The sequence below is a fragment of the Cyrtonyx montezumae genome, unplaced genomic scaffold, assembly GCF_038088225.1.
Source record: "Cyrtonyx montezumae isolate F1298 unplaced genomic scaffold, pur_monq_1.0 scaffold_10, whole genome shotgun sequence".
Lineage (NCBI taxonomy): Eukaryota > Metazoa > Chordata > Aves > Galliformes > Odontophoridae > Cyrtonyx > Cyrtonyx montezumae.
Window position 1 is genome coordinate 31,740,725 of NW_027071826.1, and position 21,502 is coordinate 31,762,226.

General features: G+C 37.6%; 1 protein-coding gene across 6 annotated transcripts in view; it reads left to right on the forward strand.

Moving 5' to 3' along the window:
* The window catches only part of SIPA1L1 (signal induced proliferation associated 1 like 1), a 198,792-nt gene that overhangs the window by 69,245 nt on the left and 108,045 nt on the right, over positions 1-21,502 (forward strand). For all 6 annotated transcript variants that reach the window (XM_065754733.1, XM_065754732.1, XM_065754728.1 and 3 more), the window contains exon 3: positions 12,166-12,242. The gene's annotated coding sequence lies outside the window, so the exon portion shown is untranslated. The remainder of the gene's footprint in view (positions 1-12,165; positions 12,243-21,502) is intronic.

Genomic DNA, 21,502 nt, shown 5'->3' on the forward strand with positions numbered 1-21,502 from the left:
AACAGCACTAGTTAGACAAAGTTTTATTTATAACTCAATCTATTTCACTAGCAACTTTTCTATGGTTTGTAAGCTCATAAGGCTTATGTTCCTGTAGACTGAGACTCATTTACTGAAATTGATTAACAAGTTAACCGTAACATCAAGTAACTTGTAGAAATTTGTTACAAGGAAGCTGAATTTTCCTTGTTTTGAATACCTTTGCATATCTATTTACAGTCTGCATTTAGACGCAAGACATTCAGTAGCTTTAAGTTAATTATTGTCTTCTGTAATAATTTTGTGCCGCAGTATTGCATTGATAACTACGTTTACTATCTGTAGATGGAAGAGAATTGGGAGATGCCTGGTATTTTTACCTTGTCTGATGTATAACACTGCAATAAATCAGTAGATGTTAGCGACGTATAGTTGAGAGATTATCTAATGTACTGGAAAACAATTGCAGTTGTACCCTTCAATTGAACAAAACTTGATAATGTTCTTAATAGCTAAATATGCCCTTATTAATAGGAAATATGTTCATCAGAAGTCGTACCTTTGTTTCACTGTTTGTGAGATTGAAATAAATTGTATTGTTTCAGTTAAATGTATGGAAGTGAACGATAAGAGAAAAGCCCAGGAATTTTTGACTACCTGTAAGGTGGCAAGGTTTTTCATGTTTAGATCACTGTTTTCTGTTTGTCAGGAATCGCGGTGTGGGTAGGGTTGGTGTGTCCAACTGCCCCAACCTTTGTTTCCAGCAGGAATACCCAGAGCGGGGTGCCCAGGGCCATGGCCATGTGTCTTCTGTACATCTCCAGGTTGGAGACTCCACAGCCTCTGTGCAGCCTGTGCCAGTGCTCTGTCTTCTGCACAGCACAAATACGTTCCTGGTATTCAGAGGGAACCTCTCATGCTCCACTTGTCCCCACTGCCTCTGTCCTGGGCACTACTGACAAGAGCCTGGCTCTGTTTTCTTTGCACCCTCTCTTCAAGGTATTAAAACACATTGATACCTAAATGACTGAAGATATGGTGGTATTGGTAGCAGTGATTCATTTTGGCACCTGTTGACTAGGCAGACTAGGAATGAGGATGCATATGCTGTGTCTGCAAACTTCCCAATTTCAAAATGGTTAGACACACCCGAGTTATCTTTGATCTAGCTAGCCTGAATTAAAGAAAGATTGTGTACATTTAATAGCGTGGATTTTAGCATAGCCTGTTTGAGACTGCCAGGGAGTCTTGGAACTTAATCTCTGCAGTCCTGTGCCCTGAAAAACGAATGTTTTTTGTAAAAGCTCTTACATTAGTGAATTCTGTAGCTTGAGTAGATGCAGTGAGCTGTAGCTGAATGAGGTACATGCACTATATGCTGTGCGTGAATTTTTCCTGGTTTAACAGGTGGAATGATGTATGCATTAGAACCAGTAAGTATTTATTTAGTACTGTGTATGATTATAAATTTACAGTGATTACCAAATGAGGTGTTTACTGTGATTGACATTTTGTGGGACTGACTGGTGAAGCATGAGCAGTATTTTGAGTTTCTGCAGGACTTTGCTTGCATGTTACAGGGGCTGCTCTGAAAGTAATACCTTCTATTTTATTACATTGGCCCATGACATCAAAGGTTAGTGATATGGCACGAAAAGTTGAACCTTCTCACCAGTATTCCATTACATTTTGTTGCCATGTGACAGGTGGCAGCAGAGGTGTGGTGTGATAAAATGGTGCCTGACATGGAAGTGTGTGTGAAACAAAAGCATGTCATTCAATTTGTCCATGTGGAAGAAATGGTGCCACTGACATTTGTCAACACTTGCTGAATGTTTATGGAGACCAAACAGTGGATGTACGCTCATTGAGGTGGTGGATGGTACATTTCAACAGGAAAATGCCTGGTTCCTTTGTGAAGTGTTTTGTAAACATAGGCAAGTGCTACTACTACAACTGCATTGACCATAAAATTTCCTGAATTCATCCTTGAAAACAAATATCCCAAGTTGAATTACAGGATTTATTTGGGAAGTATCCTGTTTCAATGAAAATGCTTCTGGGAATTTGGCAGTGAGCAGTCCTTAAAGGATTCTATCTCCCAAAAGCGAAAGAAGCCTTATTTTGAGCCTGCTAGATGAAAGATTAAGTTTCTTCCCTCCCTTGCTCGCTATGTTTTCCCTGCAGGCATTTTTAGTCTTTTCTTTCATTTTTTAGCATCATTCTTGAATTGCAAAAGGAAGAACTACTTGTAGATTCTTCGTGCCAAATAAACTAATGTAATTGCTTAGCTCCCTTTTTTTGATTCTTTTGTTTGTTAAAACACTAGCAGATTGCATAAGATTAGCCACAACTATGTGTTTTGACTTTTCTGTTATAGATGTGGTGGATTCAGGGAAGCTAATTAATAAATTGCAGTAACACACAAAGCTGTCACCTGTGAAGATCAGAGTTCATGCTTTCCACTTGAGATCAGAGAAGATCAGCTTGCTTTTCAGTCTAATTGCATTCGCTGCTTATGCATAATGCAAAACCACAACTTAACTCTGTTCCATGTGATGAAAGATAAAGACCAGTCTAAGACAATATGATATTAGCTTTTCAGATCCCATAGCATGAGTTAGGTGCATGTCTTTTTATGTATAAAACATAACATACACATACATAATGTGAATGATGCCATATAGCTTCAGCATAAGTAGCAGTGCAATTAATAAATAGCATTTCCTGTTAGTCTTAAATTGTTTTGATTTTTTTTAGCATGTTAGAATTTTTACTAATATGTTGTTAGACTAGAGTCACTAATTTATCTCGTTATTTCCATATTTTAAGGCTTTGTATTAAGATGAAGTTGTTTAATATATTGAAGCCATGCTATTTATTGAGCTGTTTTTTTATTAGCACTAATATTTATTTTTTTTTCAACATATATAAATAACCACATTTTTATTTTAGAACAAAGAAAGTTTATTTGCAGAAGTTGTGAATGATTTTCTAAGTTCAGGTTAGCTGAAAACTCAGCTTTGGTTTTGAATGTGGTATATTGGAAAATGTGACAGAACAATATTCTCCAAATTCTCAAAGTCAGGGTGACAAAGCCTCTTCGTGTTGTGGAATAGATTGGATAGTATAAAAGGTGATTTGGAATGTGGGGGGGAGGGGGAGGGAAGGGTAGTGTGATGCATTTACTGTTCTTATTTCTGAGAGTTTTGTACATGAGCCAGCCTTCCCAGATCTTATGAGGGTGGCCCTCTCAGCCATCCCATTACTGTCTTGTCATTTGTGAGGCTGAATCCCTGGACCAGTCAATGGCTCTTAGCTGTCCAGTATGACAGTCTGACCTTGGGGTGCAAGAACCACTGCTGTTCTTGCTTCTTCATGCTTCTGTGCAGTCAGTAATGTTTGTAAAGTCCACAGCCCATAGCTGCATTAAGTGTGTGTATAGGACATACAGGAAACATGATTGTTCATAGTATGAGGAAGCACTGAATAATCATTGTTTAAACTCAGATTTAACCTTCCTTTTTCTTCTTCTATTTTCTTTCCCTTTCTAGGTGGTGTTCTTCAGAATAACTTCCTCCTTAAATATCTATTCTATTCTTTTCTAGAACCCATGCTAAAGGTCTTTGCAGAAAAGTTGATGTTGAGAAGTGCCACACCCTTCCTTCTTCAGTGGAGGAAAAATAGTGATATAACATCTTCTCTTTGAAAACAATTGGCTACTGGGAGGAGGTTGTTTGGAAAGAGGATGAGCTGCAAAATAACTGGAGACTGTGTGTCTTCCCAGCTGGGATTAATTTGGAATCAAAAGTTTATAGCATTCTTTAAACGTTTACATGCTAGGCTATGAAGAAGTGAGAGGGGACAGACACACATTCCTTGCAAATCTTTGCTCCTTGCTTCTGTCCTTGACTATAAAAGGGAAGCAGGAATAGATATGGTAAGATTTGAGGGATGGGGAAAGGAAAAGAATAGAGAAAAGAGCAGGTAAAGGCAGTGGCTATTAAGTATCTTCACTGTGAAATTAAAATTTGGGCCCAATACTTCCTCTGGGATTGTTCTGCAAAGAAATCATGTCTTCATTGGTAAAGGCTAATCTGGGTTTTTCAGCTTTGCTTTTATTAAAATGACTTGGCTGTGGAGAGGAATGTTGATACTCATGACCAACTTAAAAGAGCAGGTTAAATATTTGGACAAGTTGGATTCGTTTTGTCATACATTAAAATCCTAGCAGTTGTCTTTCATCCAGAAATCACATTAGAGCTAGCTTATCTGCTTTTGGTTAAATCAAAGGTCCCTCTGGCCCAATGGTGCTGCCTCTGACAGAGCCTGGCAACAGATGTGTGTGGAGGAATATGGGAAATGTTTGTAGGCTTACTTTAGTGACTTTTGCCTCAGGATCTGAATCAGGACATTTTGTTGCCTTTCTCTTCCTCTTTATTTTTCTTTTATTTGGGCAGAACCACATTGCATTTGGTACTCAATGTGGAAATTCTGTGCAGTGCTACGACAGAGGACCAGTGTTCTCTTTGGAATAATTCACAGTGCTGTGTACAGGCATGTTTTGTTGTTGTTGCTTTGTTTGTTTGTTTTTCCCCAAAATTAGGGATGTTATCTTCTTTCAGTAGGCTGTGGAGATCTAGCACCTTTCTTTTCCCCTTTTTAGGGTAGAACTAATTCTTGAGGTGGGGATTTGTTTAGAATGATCCAGCTATAAGCCTTATACAGACTGCTGTGTATGCTGTTGCCTCTACTGCAAATACAGTTTAACATGATAAAAACTGAATTCTATTTTTGTACCTATGCAGTGATGATCCAGTTCTAAATTGGGTGGTGAAATGTTGGAATAGTACCTCTTGCTTCACAGTCGGATTGCCAGCATGTCTCAGGATCACACTAGTCATGACCTATGTGAATGTAGAACATTTCTTTTGTAATTTTTTTTCCCTCAGCTAGTCTGACTAGGCTGGGATTTTCATCTTGTTTAATCTGTGTTTGTTTGTTTTTAGACAACTTGTCTTTGTGGCTTATAGTATCAGTGTATTTTAGTGCAAGCGCATCAGACCTGGAATTTCAGCTTTAGCATTTGGAAAACAGTTTTTTGTCCAGTGAGTACTTCTGACAAGGAATTATGGAACTATATTTGAAATGTTTTTAGCAGTGAACACTATCAGAAATGGGAAACAGCTATGTCAGAATGTTTTGCTTTGTGGTAGAGGAACGTGCGTGGTGGTAAGTTTCTTCTTAGTTTTATTTTTGTACCAAACTGTAAAGTATGTTTAAAGCTTAGAGGGCACAGAGCAATTATGTTGTATCATGATATACTTCGTGTTTCAGAAGGTGGTGTTTTGGGAAGTCTTGTTCCTGGGCTGAACAGCTGGTGGACTTATTCACTGCCCTTTGCCCACCCCCCGCCTTTTTCTTCTCTGTACTAAGAAATAGCAGAATCTGCCTTCTTTTTGAAATAACAATGAAGCTATTGGAGATGATGTGCTCTTAAGTAAAGTTTAAGCTTGTTTGGTTAAGATGACATACTGTGCATTGTGAGGCTGAATCTGATGATTCTTTTTTGTTCCAAGTCTACTCTTCTTAATTCTTCGTTATCTTAAATAGAAAATATTTTCCACAGTGTACCCTTACTGGAAGGATTGAAAAGAGCAGCTATGCTGACTGGAAAAAAACAGTTACAGAGATCTGTTTTGAGGTGCCATTCAGAAGGCAGTGTGGAGAGGTGCGACATTTAGTGGAGATGGTATCTTTTTGGTATTGGTTGCAGTGTGATAGTTCAGAGATACTTGGTTGGTTGACATATTATTGTGCTGAGCAAAAATGCACTTACAGTGCACTTACTTTGTGTGTGTGTACATACTGTTTCTTAATAGAGACTACAGATTGTCAGATAATGGAGATATTAAGGGAGTATTTCAAAATTGATATTCCTTCACCATCTTACGATGTGCAGATCAGTGCTACTGATACCTGATGCTTTTTAAACAAAGGCAAGCATTTTACTTGTTATCTTTTGTTGTTAGATGATATGTTGAGGGTTTACATAGATCAAAAATGACCAAGAGTGTAAGGTAATATAATCAATATCTTATTAGTAGGACAGTGTTTCATGTTCTCAGCTAGAGTTAGTAACTATTAGTATGTTAGTTACTATTAGTAACTATCAGTATGTTCATTTTGTTAAGTCCGAGAGTCTTTATAATGTGTTCTAGTTTGTTACGCTTGTTATACTTGTAAGAGTATACAGTGTAATCATAGATTTGTAGCAAGTGGGAACAGAAAGGTACCTCAGCACAGTTTCTCTTCATAATAACAACAGGATCAGTATAAAACCTAATGCCTTTCAGACCAGTTATGTTTTGTATAAACCAGATGGTACTTTTCTTTATTTTGATAGATTCTCACTTAAAAATTCAGCAATAAACTTCTGTCTGTGAGAATAGGATCTAAATGTATAAGCACCTTTATTCATACAAAAAAAAAAAAAAAGAAGAAGAAGAAAATGTATGGAAAAGAAGCATAGGTGTCCATCCTCTCTACCCATCAAACCAAAAGCAAATCCCAAAAATACTAAGGAGTTTTGTTGATGTTATCAAGTTGCCTCTGCCTAACCTATTCAAGAATGAAATCCCTCACAGTGATGTAGGATTTCTTTTCTGGACTTCAAAAAATGTTTAGACAGCTGTTTATTCTCTAGTGTAATGTTTTATTTTATTTTAGTATCCTATGGATAAGAGGGCAGATTTTTTAGAATTTACCAAGTATATAGACCAAATCATTGTCTAAAAATGGGAATGCTAGACCAGGAGCCATGAGCTTTGAATTATATTGCAGACTTTGCAAGAAATTCTCTCTTAATCATCAGTCTCTCCATGTAAAGCAGTTTCTTGCCTTTTAAAGGCATTGAGACTTCATGGATTTTTCACACAGTGACCATGTATCTTTGCAGCTGTTGGTGGGGAAGACCTGTTGGTGAGTAAGGTTGGTGGTTCAGTACTAAAGAGCTTGCTGCTGTTTGTGCAGGCTTGCAAGATCACAAAACGTAGAAGGGGTATACTTTGAGAATTTTTTTCTGATGGAAAATCCTATGTAAGGAGAGCTCTATCTTCTCTAGGATTATGGTAACATTATTTCTATTCTGTGTTGTACATAGAGCTTGTATCCCTTCAGGGTTAGTGGTGTTGCCTTGCATGTGTCAATATTGGTAACTTGTTCAACTGTATTGTTGTAAGTGATGAGATTGTCTCTTGGCCTTCTCCATACGAAGAGTCTCAGGTTTCTCAGCCTTTCCTCATACGGGACTTGCTTCAGTCTCTTAATTGTCTTTGATGCCTTCTGCTGGACTCTTACTAGGAGATCCCTGTCTTTTTTTTTTTTTTTAAATGAGGAGCCCAGAACTGGACACAGTATTCTAAATGTGACCTCAGCAGAGCAGAAAGGAAGATAACCGTCCTTGACCTGCTGACCACACTACTCTTAATGCACTCCAGGATGCCATTGGCATTCTTGGCTATGAATATACACTGCTGGCTCATGGCCAACCTGTTGTCCACCCAGGACCCCTGATCCTTCTCTGCAGGGCTCTGTCAGCTGGTTAGCCTCTAACCTGTAGTGATACCTGTGGTTATTCCTTTCCAGGTGCAGGAATCTACACTGCACTCGTTGAACTCCATTAGGTTACATTCTGCCCAATTTTCCAGTCTGTCCAGGTCTTACTGAATGGCAGCACAGCCTGCTGGTGTGTCAGCCACTTGTGCCAGGTTTCTATCATCAGCAAACTTGCTGGACATGCAGTCTATCCCTTCATCCAGTTTTTTGATGAAGAAGTTGAATGAGACTGGACCCAGTACTGACCCTCTGGGAACACTGCTAATTACAGACCTCCAGCTATACTCTGTGCTGCTGATCACAGCCCTCTGAGCTCTGCCAGTCAGCAAGTTTTTTTTCTTTTTTTTCCTGTTAATGCAAATGTAAAGAAAAAAGTAATGTTAAGAGAATTAGTTTAAAAACAAACCGAAAACCACCATAGCCCTTATTCTACATACCGAATTAATAATTGGCATGTTTTTTTATTTTGTTTCTGCAAGTGGGTGTTAGTATGTAACTAAACCCACGTCATTCTGTCCACAATGTCAGATAAAAGAGTATTATTTATTTATTTATTTAGTCCAAATATGAGTGGTTACTTTCTTTACTTGTCTGGCAGTACTGGGAGTACTTTTCCTGGAACTGGGTTACTTCTTTCATTCCTCCAGGTGCAGGTCTGTTGGACCAAAAAGTCATGTACTAGTTTCACAGATAGTTTAGCTTAGTTCTGGGGATGTAATCAAAGTCTTTTTATGTCCTTCAGCAAATATTTTCACGTGATGTACAAGGAGTCTTGGGTTTTTGAATGGCTTTGTGTGGTGTTCCATCATTCTGATCTTTGAACTAGCAAGTATGCATGCTTTTAAAGAAAAACAAGAGTAGTGTCTGTTTCTACTAGGTGTTTTTTTCTTTAACTGTTGCAAGTGCTTGTTTGCTACTATGTGTTCATCTACCAAATCACAGAAGCTGATTTGTATATGTGAAAAATGAACTACTATTAAATTTCTACCAGTAAGGAATGTTGATGAAAGAAGTAGAAGTAAAACCTAAACAAGAGTTGCTTAAAGTCTGAATTCCATGAAGGGCTGAAAAGTAGTGTCATACTTTGGTATGTGCTGTTAACTCTTCCATTCTGATAGATGCTGTGACTATCTCTGTATTTAGGTAAATTCATGCCAGGTTTGACAAAGTGTAAGTTGGAATATTATTGCTGTTTCAAAGGGAACTTGAAAAATGAAATAGGAACTAGAATATGTAAGTGTGTATGGAGCTAAAATACATGTACATGCATGGACATCTGTATGTAAAATCCAAATCTTCATAGTGATGGTATGTATACAACATATGATGTATTCTGATACTTTTGAAGAAGGAAAAGAAAACCCTAACCTTCACATTGAGACCAGTTTTCAAATTGTGACTGCATGGAAAATCGCCAAATCTGGAAAAAGGAGTGCAGTTATCAGTGTTTGTGTATTGTAATTTTTTTGAAAGCTGCACTGTTTAATTCTAATTAAAGTATTTCAAGTTGTGTTTACAAGGTGACAAGGAGGAAGACAACTCTGCAGTTGGAAGGACTTCTATTTGAGGAGAGTAGGCAAAAAGCAAGAGAAATCAGTTTACATGTATTGTCACTTAAAACATTTCACAGAAATGAACTTAGTTTATAACTTAGTTGTTGCTTTTTTAATGGCCTTTATTTACTTTAAACACATCTTGGAAAACCAGATATGCATAACTATATATTAAGAAGATGAGTTTCTGTTTTCAGCTGCTGTCAGTTTGGTTTTAGTAACCTTAGAAACAGATTTTAAGATATGTTTCTGAGAATGCAAAAGAATTATCTCCATGGTATTTCATAGCTAGGACTATCATGTTGTGTAGACTTAAAGTGTTTCCTTTCACTTCTTGTGCGTCATAGTCTTTGTACCTTTCAGAATGATATCTTCCGGAGTGGAGCATTGTGTTTCTGATTCTTACTCAACCTGTGGTCCAGTACAGCTAATTTCTTCTCTGCTTTATTACTCTTTAGTTTGCTATTGCATTTTTTTTATTCTTTATCTCTTTTAGACCTATAGTGTTTTGTTTTGATTTCATCTGAATATACTGTATGTGGTTGGCTTTAGAGTCCGTGATTTAGCAGGCTCACCTTTAATTGCAAGTATCTACTGAAAACTCCTTGGTCCCCTGGTTTGGTGGCACTTAAAATATTATTTAAATACTGTTTGGGAACCCACATCATTAATGGAAATATTAAGTAAAAGTTGGTTCAGGACAAGCTTTAGCTGAGTCAACCTGAAATGCTTTAATGCTTTCTCTGTTTATTTATTTATTTTTAAACTAAGCCATGGTTTCAGTTCTCTGAAAGAAAATTAGCTAGCAGTGATGCTTACATGCAACAATTATTTCAGGTATGTGATCTACAGATGGTGTTGGATGCTATCAGAAGCATCACTTACATAAATCATACCTGCTGCTTCCCTGAGACATCTGCCCAGTCAGAAGTGAATATAATATTTTGTTTGACTGTAATTTCTTTAACTTAAATTGATTTCTCCCTTGCTTCCTTTCCTCCAGGGATACATCCAAATTTATCTTGAGCATCTGAGTTATGCTGTTTGTCCTATCACTCCTTAAATTCACTTTCTCCACTCTACTGTTGTTGAAAGAGGCGCATAATGTTCTGGAATCTCTCAAAGCAAATCAGTAATGCTATAGGAATGGTTCAGACTAGTTATTTATATACTGCAATATAGGTTATTATAAGTAAGTAGGTGGATTAAACTATTCAAGTTTTTGAATGTACTGGTAATTAAATAAGCTGGTAATGCAGTGCAGATTAAAAATGTAATTCAAATACTGTGGCAGAGCTACACATGCTGGAAGCTGAAACCATTGTGACTGGAAACTGTCCAGACATCTCTAATACCTCTTTTCATAAGTATTTGCTGTTTGGCAAGTTTCTTTTGTGAAATACTGAGTTAGAATTTGAGCATCCGTTAGTGGTCCTGCCAGTGATGTGACTCAGAGTGAAAACCCCTACTCTGAGAAGATACTATCTCTTTCTTACTTTATTCAGTTCTATGGAGTAGATCTAAGTTTAAGCAGTAAAATCAAGGCATTTAAGAGCAACGCAAAGCTAAATAAACAGATGTGGATTCAGCCTGGCTTAGTAGATTTTTTCCAAGTAAGTTTTCTGATAACTTCTATTTGAAGAATGAGCTTCTGTTTAATCTATCACGTCTGGGAAAGCACTCTAAGTGCAAAACAAGTAGAAAATAATTCCAAGTAGCTGAAGGTCTGAAAATGTAGTTGCTCAGCAGAGCTTAATATTAGTTTGCTTTTTCTAACCTGAATGAAAAATTTGAGGACATTTTCTAAAAATAAAAACTGCAAGACCTAACCCAGTAGAATTATGTTACTGACTGTAGGAAAACATTATGCTGCTGAGTGAAAGTTGATTTTCCTTTCCATCCACGCTCTTCTCCCCGTTGTCAATGGGAATTAATTTCAATCATGAGCAGCTGTTGAAATCTTGCTGCTCAAATGATAGTTATGGTTATTCTGTTTTCTTGAAAGTCTCAAGCAGACTTAAAAAGCAAAAACCTCTACTGGTAAAGCCATCACAGATTGAAGTGGAGTAGGTAGTGTGTATGGCTATTTTGCTGAGTGTAGCTAAGGAGTTATTTATTTCATGGAGAGCTGTGTTGCACCAGAGGTTTTGCATGCTTAAGGATAAAACTGTCCTACGCACCAGAAAGCTGTTCAAGGGGCTCTTGACCTGTTCTGATTGTAAGCCTTTTATTTCAGTGACTTTTAACTTGGACAGATGTTCACACATGATTTAGTTTATTGCTCTGACTGTTAAGTTTGCTGAAGAATGCATGCTTAGCTTCACTGCCTCATGATTTGCAAACATGGCTACACTTGGCACAAGGCAGTGGAGCACCTGAGCCTGCCCTGGTGTGGGGCTGCAGTGTCTGTGGGTCTTCCCCTCTAATCGCTTTTCTCAGAAATAGGCTGCTAGCTGCAGGTTTCAGCACTGAGCGTGCAAAGACAATCTGTTCGGTACACGTGGTGCTTTCTGTGCTGGCATCAGTGTGGTGTGGAGGGAGGAAACGCTTGTGATTCAAATACCAGAGGGCTGAAGAACAGAAAGAAGAGAAAAGATGCTTGGCTGGGAGACAGAAGGACAGGCCGCAGGGAGGAGAGAAAGAAAAGAATGTAAGAGCAGGGAACGGTTGAAAAGAAAGGAGGAAACAGGAGTGAGTGAAGAGAACAGAAAAGTGGGAGGAATGGATTCATGAGTGGCAGGCAGAAACAAGCAAATAGAAGTTCTGGGATTACCAAAGTGCATACAATTGTTAGGCTTTGAGAAGTCTGGTATTGCTTGTGCCACCCATGGAAGTACTGCTGTTTCATAGCACTGCTGATAGAAAAACCTGAGATTTTGTGACAGATGCTTTCAGAAGATCCTTTTTAAAGAATTTTGTTCTCAGACTCTTTGGCTACCTAGCTCTTGAGTTAGTTAACGCTGAACTAGAATATTTTATCTGTATATTTTGCTTAGTTCTGTCTCTATTTTACCAGCTGCTACATCTTTGAAGAGAGATTTCCTGTGCCCTTCCTCAGATGTCTGTGATACTACCAAGAGGAACTGTCTTTCTGTAAGTGGAACTCTTCTGTGAATAGCACATTCATAATATGAATTAATTGAAAACACTGATGGTAATGTACGTTTGCAGGGAAGTCTGAACAGAATCTAGTATGTAAAATAATTTGTCTTATGTTCTGATTGTCTTAACCTCAAATTATGTATGATTTTTCATGGTTCATAATTGAGAATAATGATAAATGCTCAGGGGAAACTTTTTTTTTTGGACGTTTGAAACACATAGTAAACTTCTATTCTTAGCTTAGACAGTAATAATAAAAGCAGTGCGTGTCTCTGTCAACATTGGTGAAAAATAAGTCTCTGGGGATTTCTGAATGTTTTATTTAATGATGAGAACAGTAAATCTGTCCTGAGTGGTGTCTGAGCGAACTGTCTTACATCAAAACATCATTAATTCATTTTTATACTTTACGGCAGTGTTTAGGGAATAAGTACTGGAATGAGAGCCAAAAGCTGCCTTCTAGATTGCAAGAATCATATTGTAGGGATTGTTGAGGGATTGATTTATATTTTTTGGTTTAGCAATTTTGAACAGGAGGAAGGGGGGGGGGGGGGGGGCTTGATCTTCTTACTTAGCTTGGTTTGTCATTTTAATCATGGTAGTACGCCCGTCAGACCCGTGCACGTATCTGGGAGCTTGAAGATGGGCACCCTGTGAGATCTTGATTTGCATTTATACCCCTTATTACTGTCAAATTGCAGAAGTAAGGATTTACTAAAATTGTAGAACTATTGTGCATTTGTTTCTTCGGAAATATTTTTTATGCTCTGGACTCTTTAACTTCAATTTAGTTGAGCCATGAGTTTTTTATATACATGTGTTGTATTTGGCACTTTTTCTTGAAACTTGGAAAGTGTACATGCATCCTTAAGGTCTTTAGGATAATAATGAGCTTCACTGAAAATCTCTGAATGTGAATTACAGCTGGTAGCTTTATATTACAGCTAAACAGTACTGTGGAAGATGGGTGTCTTGCTCAGGCTTCTCCTCTCCCTTGCTCTGGCACTTACCTAAGCTGATGGTTTTTGTTAGCAGATAGTTTTCTGCTGTTTGGAAAGCTGAATGTATTTATAATGTGAAGAAGTGAGCGTGTGCCTGGGAAACTGAGGAGTGGAGAAGGGGCAGGGAGAAGAATGAATTTCCTTTCTCTTGAGCCCTTACATTTTTTCTTTCTGGAAACCAGAGAAATGCATCTGCTGGATGCAGCAGGAGCTGAGTAGGGCCAACATTTGGAAACAAGGGTTTAGTTTAAGCATAACATGAACAACAGCTACTGATGGGAGCTGCAGGGATTGGGATGGAAAAGGCAGGGAGATGTGGAAGGCTGCTTGGCTCATGAAGTCAGAGTGGGGACTACATGGCTGTGTGACCCAGGTGACAGCTTCTCAGAGCAAGCCAGAAACAGCCCCATGGTTCCCCATCCCCTGCATGAGAGGAGCAGAAGGGAGGCAGTTTCAAGGGAGAGAGGCTTAGGAGCTGCTGTGGTGATCAGTCAGTTTGCAGAGTACTCAAACCAGGAAAACAAACGGACTGCTTGTACTAACTGTTCTCTGCTGAGAGGGAACAGTGCTGCTGTTATGAAAGCAAGTGTAGGAATCTAGTAGGCACGGCAGTGGTGCCAAAAAATAGCAGTTGTGAATGCTGTTACTTTTTACGTAACTCACATTTTAAAATTATCAGGGATTTTTTTTTTTTTTTTTTTTTTGCATACAGAATTAATGAAAAGTATGGATGGCTTATTTTGTGAGCCTTTCAATGCTAAAAACAGCAAATAATGAGATTGCTGGATCCTGTGACACAAACCATTGGCCCTTCTCTCCCCACTAGGAAAAAAAAAACCAAACAACCCACCCCTCTAATATCTCATACTTGTCATTAGTGTACAAAAAAAAGTCAAAGTCTTAGTTGTTATCTGATTGCTCATACTTAAAATAATTTCATAAATTAGAGCATCTAAGTGATGCTTTAGGTGAAAAACTACAAGAAGAGATTTGTGAAAAGGAACTTGACCTATAAAATACTTTAGCCTTTATGGTTTGATTTAAGTGAATCAAGGAAAACATTGGAGAGTTTGTTTTTTTTCTCACACCTACTTTGTGTGTTCTTTACTGATATCAAAACTGTATTTTGTTTTCATAAATTTAATAGTCTTACAAGCAATTTCATCTCATCATCCACTGTTAGTTTTCAAAATAATAATAATAAAAAGGCACTAGATTTTTTTTACAAGTTTGGACTCTGAGGAATGTGACAATGTCATGTAAGTAGGCTAGTTACTGGAGAAAAAGCCATACACAGTGCAAAATATGGAATAATGAAAGAATGGCTAAAAGCCTGTGCTGTCACCATTCAGTTTAAGATAACTGGAGACATAAGAAAATAAGAGAATTATTTGATGAATTAGCAGTGAACTTTGCTGCAACAATTTGAAGAGAAGCGAGGACAGCCAACAGCTTGTCAATTTGATGGATGGCCCCCAAAGTTTTCTTAAAAGGAAATCACTCAAATCTATCCCTTTCATAGGGTTTACCAGTGTGTCTGTTCTCAGCTTCTGGCCTGGGAACCATCAGTGGAATGTAAAGCCTGTCCATCATCTGTAAACTGAAGTATTTTCAATAACCATGCAATTTAGCAGTGGAAAAGGAATAATTAAATATCTTATAAAATGCTGAAGAAAACAGTTAAAAAACAGAAAACTTGGATGTCAGCGTAGAAACATCTTCCTGGTGATCCCCAGACTAGGCAGTGTGACAGTTATCTCCTGAACTTTTCATAAGTAAGGCTATCCTGGCATATAGTTTGTTATGAGCTGTTTCTAATTGCTGGTTTTGTCCCAGAATTTTTCTGGGGAAGAAAGGCATTAACATTTTGAAGTAGAAGAGTTTTTCATAAACAGAGTGACTGTAGCTTTGTGAACCTTGAAGTGCCAAGTGAAGACTTCTCTTTATGCTAAGGTAATGCACTGGTGAATGGAAGTTGCTTTGCATATGAAGATATGGGATTTTTTTTTTAATGTTAGATACCGATAGGAATTTGTAGATAATGATGCTTCTCAGTTACTGTTAACTGAGACATTAAATATTTGTTAAGGATACTTAAAATTGCTTTGTTTAAGAATTCGCAAACAGATGTGTCCCGTTGGGGATGTACTCATAGGTGCTGGAATCGCAAGTTTTTTGGTAACCAATAATACATGAATACTCTTCTGAAGCAACAACCAGTGAGAATCAGGGCTAAGGAGTTTATGCTGACAATATATATAATCTTTTCCCTCAATCTACTTTCAAATTCTATTTTGAAATTGTTCAGAAGCAGTGGAGTAGGTCTGCTTTACCTGCTCCTGATTTTTCAGTGCTTACACTGGCATATAGTACTTGGAGAAGTTGAGTACAATAGTGCTATATCAGTCCCACAAAGCAGGGTTCAGTAAGAGCATTTGTACTCTGGGTGCAAGTGATTCTTAGCAGCTGCATTTGAAGTTGTCAGAGAAAGTGACTACAGCTTCAGCTTTGTATTGTGACTGTCAGGCTCACTGTAACTTCAAGGGTAATTGGCTATAACCAAATACTGTTGATCTGTGGGCATCCTTTTTACCTTTTTTATCACTATAAAATATTTTCTTTATGAAGATCTGCTGGCTGCCAGAGTTTTTTAGGTGTAAGGTTTTACTGTAGCTTTTTAAATGTGTGTATGTTAAAAGTTAATGTTGCGGTTTGATGTTTGTTTGTTTTTCAGCAGGCAATTAAAAACTTTCTGCATAGAAGCAGTATTATCAGAAGGGCTCTTATACTGGAATTTGAAAAAAAACAACAAAAAACTTGAAGAAGGTAGCACCTAAAGTAGGAATTCACATACAGAAAATAAGTATTTCTTGGACAGATTAATGTATTTCAAGCTGTGCTCTCCATCTATAATCAGATTTGGGAATGCAGTTTTTCCACAGTGTACCTACACTTTTTTTGACCTGTGCTTAAAATACACAGGCAAAAGCTATACCTAAACATAAATCATTCTCTTATCTCACATGTGAGAATAAAATGTGATACCAAGTGTGCTGCCACTGAGGTAAGATATCTCAGTGGTGCATAGTGAGTCAACAGATCGCAAGTCCTTTTTTCCACATCTGTATGGGAAGAAAGGGAAGGAATGTTTTTTTTGAGTGGGAGGCTTCTTTCAGATTTTTCACTTCGTTTTAGGTCTAGTCAGTGTTTTACATTTGTTAATGGCAAAAAAATCAGTTCAAGAAATGGTTCTGATCTAATGAAGCCTTTATATCCTTGATCTTTTTCTTCTAGTCCAGAATATCATTGCAACAATTCTTTCCTTAAACTTTTTAACTAAGGAGAAGTAATTAAAAATGTGTAGTCATATTTTTTAGATAAAACACTTGGTGTATTCTTTCATGTCATTTGAATTCTATGGAGTTCCCCAAAAATGTTCTGAATACAAATATTTCCAGAACACCAGTGATTGCTTTTTGGTTCAGATAATTAAATGTAACGTAGTTGGTTAAGGAGACCATGAGAAGAAACATAGTGGGTCAGGCTGTGCATCCATCTACATTAGTGACCTTCTTCAGATCATCATGCTTGCTCAGCATCAGATGTTTAGGGAAGAATGTGAAGCATACAGTGATTGGACTTTACCCAGCAGGCTCTTGAATCAGTGGGAATATATGCTTTAATATATTTTGCTTTTGTTGATTCATGCAGCAAGAAACCTTTCTAGAGTCTAGTAATATTCTATTTTATGTGGCTTGTACAGATACTGTCATTGTTTTTGAAATGTTTATCTATTATTCGCTGTGCAACTGTAGTGTTCAAAGAAGAAGCAAATTATGATTTCCTATACCTCTTTTCCACGCTTTTCATGATTTTATAGGCTGCCTGTTTCTTATCAACTGTCTGCTTCAGAGCAAAGGGCTCTTAATCCCTGGCAGGCACTGAAAGAACTTCCTGCTTGTCTGTTCCTGCTTCCTTCACTGTCATAAATGCTCATACAGTTACACAAAGACACAGATTGAGGGAATGATGCAGCTAAAAAGTCCTTTTCCTCATCCCTATGTACTTCTAATGTTTCAGCTTTGCCAGCCTATCCCATTGTGTGGTGCATGGGCCTATGATGGCAGGAACAGGAATTAATAGATGGAGGACTCCTTAGGTATTGTGGGCTTCGGCTCTGTACTCTCTCTGAAAACTTTTTGGAAGTGTTCTCTTGCCCTGGTGTTAAATGAATGTTGCTTGCTTCATCATTCATTATACTCTTAAAAAACAAAACAAAAAACCCCACTAAAATGAAATATGCATAGTGGAATCATTTCAAAGCAGTAGACCAAACCATAAAGGTAAATTGATCTTGCACTGCAACTTTTTCTTTAGTGTTGACACTACTTTGGTCTGTTACCTATCAAACTGTCAACTTCTCATTAAATTTTAGGAATGCATCACCTCTGAGTCTTATCCAACTTGGTCCAATCTGGTGTATGGTTAATTGGTGTAATTTATTTGGAGAGGAAGGATAGCGACTGTGACTGCAGAAGTCTGACTTGTTTAGGAAAACTTGAAGGGGGATGGGAAGAGATGAATTCTTTTATTCAAAAGTCAGGTGGCTTATTTTGGGGAATCTTCTTGTGCTTATTATTTCCTTTTCCCATCTCTGTTGTTTTCCTGAGTTTTAGCAGGATGATAACCTCTTCAGATCACGCAGAAAATTACCTCTAACATTTATCTAAACATGTGGATTTCTTCTGCTTCTACAAATTTTACTGTATAGCTGGAGTAGCTGTGCTCCACCATCTCTACATAAAACAGATGCATTTACTAGCTTCATAATGTTTATGCTTCTGGAGTTAAGTCATCTTTGCATTCGGTGGAGTTTATAGAAGGCTGTTGTCTCAGTAGAGAGACGGGAAAATAGATCATGCAAAATCGTGAGGAACATTATTTCCAGTAAGTCTTGAATGCTTGATGGCTTTGAAACCTATTTAGCTATCTTTTTTCTTAATCTTGCTTTGCTTTCTTGAGACCTCAACTTTTTTTTTCCCTACCTGCTGATAAATAAAGGATCATAGGAATCAGTGTATTGGGTCAGACCGTCTGTTCTTTAATTAGGACTTATAACAGGTGCTTGGGATGATGATGCACAATAACCTACAATAGGCTGTTAGGATAATAATATGCTCCAGGGAATCTCTCCCTGGGATCCTTTTAGTTCAGCTTATGTTGTAAAGCTCGAAGACACTTGTATCTTTTCTAGGTCTTTATTTTTAAGTATTTTCTATTGCGATGGTATTTTATCTTTTATTCTCTCCTTTAATGTTAGCAAGCTTTACAGTCCTGTATCCCTCAGCAGTGAGTTCTCTGAGTTGACATGAAGAAGTACCTGTTTAGTAAATAGTGAACTCATCAACTTTTAGTTTAGTTGAATATCTTCTCTGACAGTATTCTGGGAAGGTAATTATCAATCTACCTTTCCTGTGCCATTTTCTTTGGAGAATAACTTGATTCTTGCTGCTTTCTCTGTGCATGCTGATACTTTTGTGCTTCTTGTTATTCTTGGTATCTCTCTCTGAAAAGCTTTCAGCTGTGCTGCAGTTACTGGCTAATTCAAATTTCCTACCATGCTTCAGTTGAGAAAAGACTGTTCTTGCCTATAAGAGAAAATTTATGCTGCTGAGGGTGTGTAATTTATAGAAAGTATTGTTAGTATTTTAGGATTTATTTGAGGAAGATACATTGTGTTGTAGTAGCTAAGGTGGCCTTGCAAGGGGGTGTTGTCTAGTACTGCTACAGTGCTATGGCAAAGTGAAGGGTTCTTAAGCTGTTTTCAAAGCTACTTTGAGAGTGCATGGCACAAAAGTAAAAGGTGGAGAGAGTTCCTTTTCAGGGCTAGGGGTGTGCCTGTGTTTCCTTTGGCAGTTCTAAATCCAGATCGAGATGTAACACTTTCCTACTGCAATGTGAGTGATATTTAAAGAACTGTGAACTGGGAAGCAAATGTTGTTTGCTGGTAAGTAGTACTAATGTTAGGATCTTAACAGCAGCTCCCGAACTAGGGGATGTGGGCACGGCACTGTGAAAAACTTATCGTGCTGGGCTTTATTTTTGTTAATGCTCAACTGAAATGAAATTTAGAGCAGTTGATGTAGAAACCAGTTGATTTGAAGATTATAATTTTAAATTCTGTTCAAAAAGGATCTGAAATTGTCTTGCTTTTTGCCTTTTTTTTTTTTTAATGGGGCTTTTTTTCTCTGCTGAGTACTGGTTGTGAAGTTCCACCCTCCTTATATCACCTATGTTTTTCTATATAGATTCTTAGAAAACTCAATAAAATTCAAGGTGAGTGTAAGTTAGTAGTCAAAGGAATCAATAGCTTTTGAGTGAATGGATGTGAAGGGAAAAAAGAAAATTATGGGAGATGAGAGATAGATTGATGTTGTATACGTTCATTGAAAAATTAGACGTTGAACCTTATCCTGACTAGCAAGGGAATGTAGTTCTTTTTCTGACCTGCTTATAAGCATTAAAGCCAGAAGCCTCTGTTGCATTGTGCTCGGGTTTCCAAGGAGATGTGAGATATTTCTGCAAAACTGAGAAATTGAGAAATTGTGGAAAAAGGCATTTTAAATTGCATGTCAAACCACAAAATGCAATGGCAGGGAAGTTTTGTAATATTAAGTATTTTAAGGGTAGAGCTTAGGTCCTATACAGCTGAAATACTTTTTCACCAGTGGTAATGATTAGCATTTAACTGAGAGCTATTTTAGTTTGATAAACAACATTCTTTTCATTTTTAACTGCTTGGAGAGAAGACTAAGCACCAAAGATAAATAGATTATATTTATCCCAACGTCTGGAAAAATTCTTTATTCAGAATTAAAAGCCTGAAAAATCATACTAAAAAAAAAATTAAGATGGCTGAAAAATGCAGGAGATTTAATTCTTGAAATAGTGTTTGGCTTGAGAGCATTGAATGAATAGGTATTACAGACAGAGCAGTGCAGGAATGTACTGTGTCTAGGACGCTAGAAGCTACTTAAGATTATACAGAGTGTTTAAGTCAACTTCTTGAACAAACTGGAAATTTTCAGTTGACAACAGTTTGTGTAGCATCCAACATTTTTGCAAGCAAGAGATAAGGCACAATGTAGTAACACACCTACTCAAATGCTGGCCTATGCTTTGGAGCTCTGGGTAGCTCCAGTAAGTCCAATAAAGCCAGAAGAGTAGACTAATTTTGCTGGTTATAAACACATGCCATGTTTTGTGAGGAAAACTTGCAAATTTAATAATCAAGAGATGGACTTCTTACTGCTGCCTTGACACTGGTCACGTTCTGGAATATTTTAGTTCAGTGTTGCAAAGATTTATGGTTCCACAGCAGACTTTTCAACACAAGGAAACACTGAGTAGCATCTGTGCTTACGTACGGCAAAGTATATACTTTGTGCTCTATGTCTTAAGATTTGTCATTGCTGTAGATTTGTTATGGTTCTCCTATGTTTATTTCTGTTTCATTTGTTAATTTAAATTGTCAACATTTCTGTATTTATGTTGTCACTAGGTAGGCTGATCAGCAGCTTTATCACTCTGGTTGAATTATTTCTGCATCTCATGTGTGGCTAGCAGGCTGAGCAGATAGGTAGGGCATGTAGCAAGCAATTTGGAAGAGTCTGTCCGAACCTCTGAAAATTCAGTAGGAATGGTACGTGGGAATTGCAAACACTGTCATTTGGAGTAGTAATCAAGCAGGAAGCCTGGGTTGCGGGAGAGACTTCTAGGTAGTATCAACGGGGATAAAAGATTTAACGAATGTGGGAAAAATTTTGGCTCCAGTCAAAACGTAAGCAAAGTGGTAAATCAGTCAACAAGGAACTATGTCTACTGGAGCTTGCTCTCCTCCAGTATTTCTTGCTTGGGGGAGACGAGCCAACATTGGCAGTGTTTTCTCTCCAGCTGCCCATAGTTCTGTTTTGTGTTTATTTGCTAACAAAGCAGGCAATAAAATAAAAGTTAGAGATGTATGGGTTAGTATTTAAGTATTTCTAGAATGCAAGAATCAAAAAATGCAAAGTGCCGTCTTAAACTTTCTTGGAAAAGCAAAGAGTCCTATACTTAAAATCTCTGTTCTGTAAAGTATTTTTTTTTTGCTGGCATGTCTTCATGAGGGCTGCATGCTGTTTATGATTTTAAGACTTCGGGTTTGTTTGTCTGACTGTTTTAGGAAGAAGCATTCCGCTGCGTTTACTTTGT